The following is a 6,000-nucleotide window of genomic DNA, read 5'->3' as shown; positions in this document are numbered from 1 at the left end:
GCATGATGGATACAAAATTGCCATCAATCATAAATTGGGATGTAATAGTAACTATGTGGTCTACTGCATAATCTGCCCATGTAGTAAGTACTACGTAGGCAAAACGATATGCACCTTTAAATCAAGGATGGTACAACATAGGAGTGCTATCAAGAAAGCTTTGGAGGGTCAACCAGCGGAACAACCAGTAGCCAAGCATTTCCAACAATATCGACATAACCTATCAAGTTTAAAATACATCATGATAGATCACATCCCTGTGGATCGCAGAGGGGGAGATCGTAACTTGAAATTGTTACAGCGTGAATCATACTGGATATTGAGGCTAAATACAGTCGCACCAGCGGGACTTAATGAACAATTGCCATTGAATTGCTTTTTATGATAAAATGATTCTATTACAGAAGATTGCTTTTTCATTAAGTTGATATGCTGAAACTAAGTATTGTTGTATGTGTGCACACCCGGATACGTGAACACCCTCTGTGTGCAGCATAACCAAAATCCTCCGTCACCGCTGTAGAGAACTGTCTCTAACAGCGCTAGATTGTTTACATGTTTCCATGGTAACGTCTTAGCCGGATCCGACACCCCTCCAGCCGCCCGCAACGGAAGGAGGAGGGAAGAGATACGGCGCACACAGGGTGGACACGAGAATGGGTTAAGGCACGTCTATATATTTGGTGAGTACTCACTGTCTGTTATATGTCTGATGAAGGTTGAATAAACCGAAAACGTTTACAAGCAGCTACTGAGTGGACTCAGTCTATTGTTGAATGCGAGTGCCGCCGTTCTACTGTATGGTTATATTTGAACGTCTGGTTCCTGGAAGGCACCGCAACGTTGATTATTTGTTTAGCCGGAGTGCCGAGACCAAATCTATTGGTATATATATATATATATATATATATATATATATATATATATATATATATATATCTATATATATATATATATCTATATATATATACACACATATATAACTATATATATGAGACATACACCTATACATACATGCATACATACTACATGGAAAGCATGATTTTGGCCCTCTACCCTGTACTCTGTCAAACACCTCACAGTCATACTGCTACTTCTCAATCCAAACCCACCCATGACAAAGCTGTGAGAAGCATGTCACGCGCTGCACCAATCACAATTCGGCAAACAAAGTTCAGTGTCTGTTATATGATGGAGCCTGGCAGGGGAGTTACACAACTCTCAGGAATGCTCAGTACATTTGTGCAATCAAGCATGGCTTGCCTGCTGATGGTCTGCTCCAGAAATCATTGTCATAATGCCAGTTAGGGGAAGCTGTAGCAATAACCCACTCCCATGCTCAAAAGCATTACTAAGAACAAATCAACACAAAATTATGGTGCAAAACATACATGCAGACCGCAGGGTGTGGTTAGCTAGAGGAGGGCCCAGGGGCACTGACCACTTGTTACTCCAGTCTAAGCCACGCCTGTCCATACTCCATTTATGCCATACTGAATCTAGTTTACAAAGATCAATCACCAGTAAACTCTACTCACCTATATGAGGCTTTCTTCCAGGATACAGATTAACTACACAGGTTCAGTGGCACTTAAAATCGACCTGACAGCCATCCGCACAACCTGTGTCATTAATATGTGTCCAGGATGAAAGGGATGGTTTGCCCACCCTATCTAACCCCTAAGTGTGTCTGTTGCTACCCAGTTTGTTTTATCACTTTATAGTATAGAAAAAAATAATTGAATCACCAGTGCTACCTAGAAAATAGAAGATGACAAAAGGAATAATGAAACTTTATCTATACATACCAATTTGTGGTGCCTGCACCACCTCACAGGCCTCCTCTTCTTCTGTGGCCTCGTCATGTGGCACCTCCGCCTCTTCAGCCACCTCGGCCTCCATTGCCACCACCTCCGCTGCCCACTCCTCCTCCTCCTCCACTTCCTCCCTTTCCTCTTCCTCTCTTTCCTCTTCCTCCACTTCCTCCCTTTCCTCTTCCTCCACTTCCTCCGCGACCCCTTCTTCTATGGCAACCTCCTCGGCCATTACTTCCTCCGCCTCCTCCTGGGCCTGGGAAGCCTCTGAGTTATCTCGGGCCAGTCTTGCTCGTTCCCGTGCTGTGTTTGTGAAAAAACAAAAAAGTGCCAGTTAGGGGTCATTTGTATTAAGCCTTATGAAGCTACAAATGCTAAGGTTATAAGTACAGATAATTGTACAGGCAAACAGCTCCTTAGTGGCCTTTACAAAACACAGCCTGTAACATGGCAGGTATGCTGTGACATTTGGGCCATTGTAAGCATCACAAGCATTAATCCTCCCCAATAACATATTTTATGACCATTACAGGGTGTCAATCAGGAAGTAGCACTCATATATTGTATGGCATGTTGAACTCATGATCAGGCTGCTGACCTTAGTGGATTAAATAATGTCAGGTAAGCAATCATGTACAAATCCACATTTACTGTTGAAATACTCACATCTAGCAATGCTGGCCCTTATGCTTTGAAGCCTCTCTGGCTCCATGCGCCGGAGGTCGGACCACCGCCGCTCAAGCTGTGCGATGGTACGCCGCACATGGGTGCGGGCGTATATCCGCCGGCGGGCCACCGCATAGGCAGAACGTTTCTGCCTATTTGTAATAAACGGGCCAGCACGGCCCAGCCTGGTCTCCATAACGGAGACCAGTGTCCTCAGTTCGGCTGCAGAGAAGGGTGCTGCTCTGCCATAAGCTGCCATTTTAGGAGTGGCACAAATTTAACAATCATGTGCTGTCATTGGTTGATCAGAGTGATATTTGGTATTAACTTTATTGTTCATTTTTACACTAACAGCGTGTATGCGCCCGAACAGACGGCTAACCCATTGCATCGCACACCCATCCTAAACAGTGTAAAATAAGATGGAAACATATTATACCTAATCTATAACATTCAACAAACATGGGTATAAGCAACAGGTGAAATAGTGTGCATCTCTAGACACTTACACCTAACTCAACAAGGTACCAAACAGCTAATGTATAATGAAGGCAGACCTTTTCCCAAAATGAGCCCATGCAGCCATGTGTACACGGGTTGGGATCGTTTGGTCGAATGCATTATGGTTGAATGTCATTACATCGAATCCATTAGGTCGAATTGCTAAAAGGTCGACATGATTCTAGGTCGACATGGGAAAAGGTCGAAATGATTCAAGGTCGAAAGGTCATTAGTTCGACAGGTCATTAGGTCGACAAGGTCATTAGTTCGACATTGTCTAGGTCGACATTCACAAAGTCGACATGGGGTTTTTCACTGTTTTTTTACCTGAATGTCAACACAGTCGACATGGACACAGTTTAAAGTGCACTGCATCCCCTCGCATCGCTCGCTGCGCTCGCAATGCGTCGGGCACGGTGCTCGCAAGGCGTCGGGCTCGGCACACTATTTTATTCTCCCACCACGCCCTAGTGGATGGTAGGGCATGAAATACCGCCTGTCAGCACATGTCGGCTCAAAAAACAGTGAAAAACCCCATGTCGACTTTGTGAATGTAGACCTAGACAATGTCGAACTAATGACCTTGTCGACCTAATGACCTGTCGAACTAATGACCTTTCGACCTAGAATCATTTCGACCTTTTCCCATGTCGACCTAGAATCATGTCGACCTTTTAGCAATTCGACCTAATGGATTCGATGTAATGACATTCGACCAAATGACCGCATCCCAATAGGGAGGGCCTCACTTTGCTGAGGTGAATTGTTTAGGGGTTACAACATGGGTAATTACAACAAATATACATACATGCTCAAAAATATAGAAATATAAATTGTGTAATACTGCTTTCACATTGCAAAATGCAGGTGCGCACCGGGAGTTTGAAACGGATCAGCCCCGGTGCAAACCTGTATTTTCCTCCTCCATAGTGTGAATGGGAAACAAGTCGACCTTTTAACCCATGCACACACCACCATGCTACACGGCAATGAACCGCTAATACAGTAACTCTGCTTTCTTACCGGAACGTATTGCCATGTTGCTACCCGTTTATGGGACACGATATCCCCTTTTATATTGCATTAATTACTGGGTGAAACCGGCATATACCCGGTAATTAGTTGTGATGGGAAAGGGGTATAACTGTTCCCAAATGTCTAGGAAATATTAGATTCCTGGGGTCAATGCCAGAGTAGTCATTGATCTACTAAAGCTAAGGGATCTATTATTCTGCTGGGATACGGTCATTAGGTCTACAACATGATAGTCGAGTCAACACCATTAGGTCAACATGGAGAAAGGTCGACATGGGCCTAGGTCGACATGGGTCAAGGTCGAAATAAGTCTAGGTCGACATGGCTTTAGGTCAACATGTCATTAGGACGACACAAGCAACAGGTTGACATGAGCAAGGTCGACATGGGGTTTTCCACTTTTTTTTTAAGCCGACATGTGTCGACAGGCGGTATTTCATTCCCTAATATCCACTAGGGCATAGTGGGAGAATAAAATAGTGTGCCCAAAGCATGGCGAACGCGGTGCATGTGGCCGTGTCGACATTCGGGTAAAAAAACTGTGAAAAACCCCATGTTGGTCTTTTGACTGTTGACCTTGCCCATGTCGACATAATGATTGTGTCAACCTAGACCCATGTCGACCTTGACCCATGTCAACCTAGACCCATGTCAACCTTTCCCCATGTCGACCTAATGGTGTTGACCCAATGCTTGTCGACCTACTTGCTGTAGACCATTCGGCTTAAGTAGCAGTCACTTATTCCTTTGCTCTGTTCATTTGTAATAGTATCTATACTACTGGCATTCTGCTCAGGATCTACTTATCAGGATCTACTTCAGGGAACTGTTACTGTGTCCTCCTTTCTCATAAAGTGAATCTGATGATCACTTTGGTATAGTCCTGAATTTAATCAGTTAATATTTGTCCAGGGATCAAAAATAATGTCACAGTTCATGAATTGAGTTCAGATGTTTGTTCCATAATAAAAAAAATAAAGAAATTCATAATATGTGACAGTGCAGTTGTGCTTTTATTGCTTATAGATTAAATGAAAAGCTTATATTTTTGTGTCCCATTACGGCTTCTTACACATGATCTGGCATTTCAGAAACCTGTTGTAACTTTTCCACTCAAACTCCAAAAAGCAATGAAATTCTGAACAGGACGTGTTTATTTTACAATACATATATGGTATGCCATCACAGCCTGTGGGCATACCTCCCAACTGTCACGATTTTTGGGTCCTGTCCCGCTGTCCCACCCGCGGCAGGCATTGTCCCGCTGCGGGGGGGTGACAGTTGGGAGACCCCCAATCTAGTAGAATAGACGCTGTGCGCATGCGCACAGCGTCTATTCTCGTATGAAAATGAGGTTGCGGCTAATTAGCATAAGCCGCGCCCTCATTTGCATACGCCCTGCCCCTATTTCTTACGGACAGAAGTTGGGAGGTATGCTGTGGGTAAGTGCAGATTAAGCACTCTCACATAGGGGGTTATTATAGTTCACTCTTTCTGACAAATTCCTTCTTAGATGGACAAAACCATGTGCACTGCAGGTGGGGCAGATGTTACTTGTGCAGAGAGAGTTAGATTAGGGTGGGGTTTTACTTCAAAGTGAGATCTATATTGCAGTGTAAAAATAAAGCAGCCAGTATTTACCCTGCACAGAAACATTTTACATCTGCCCCCCCCTGCAGTGCACATGGTTTTGTCCATCTAAAGTCCCTTTCACATTGCAGTTTTAACACGGCATATTGCCAATTTTTAACTGCTTTAAAACGGTACCAGCTGCAATATGAAAGCTCTACAATCAATTTACCGGTTACAAAATACAGGTATTTTGAAACGTGTTAAAAGCAGGATCCTACACGTTTCAGAGCCATTTTTCCTGCAGTCTGAACAGCTCAGAAACGGTATTTGCTACAAATGATAACCACACTTGATCCCCGCCCACAAGCAGGATTTTTTTTTTAAATGACATTGTATGGCTTTCTATGGGTGA

Source organism: Crinia signifera, chromosome 8 (genome assembly GCF_055691185.1).
Source record: "Crinia signifera chromosome 8, ASM5569118v1, whole genome shotgun sequence".
Taxonomy (NCBI): Eukaryota; Metazoa; Chordata; class Amphibia; order Anura; family Myobatrachidae; genus Crinia; species Crinia signifera.
This window is presented reverse-complemented; position numbering follows the sequence as displayed.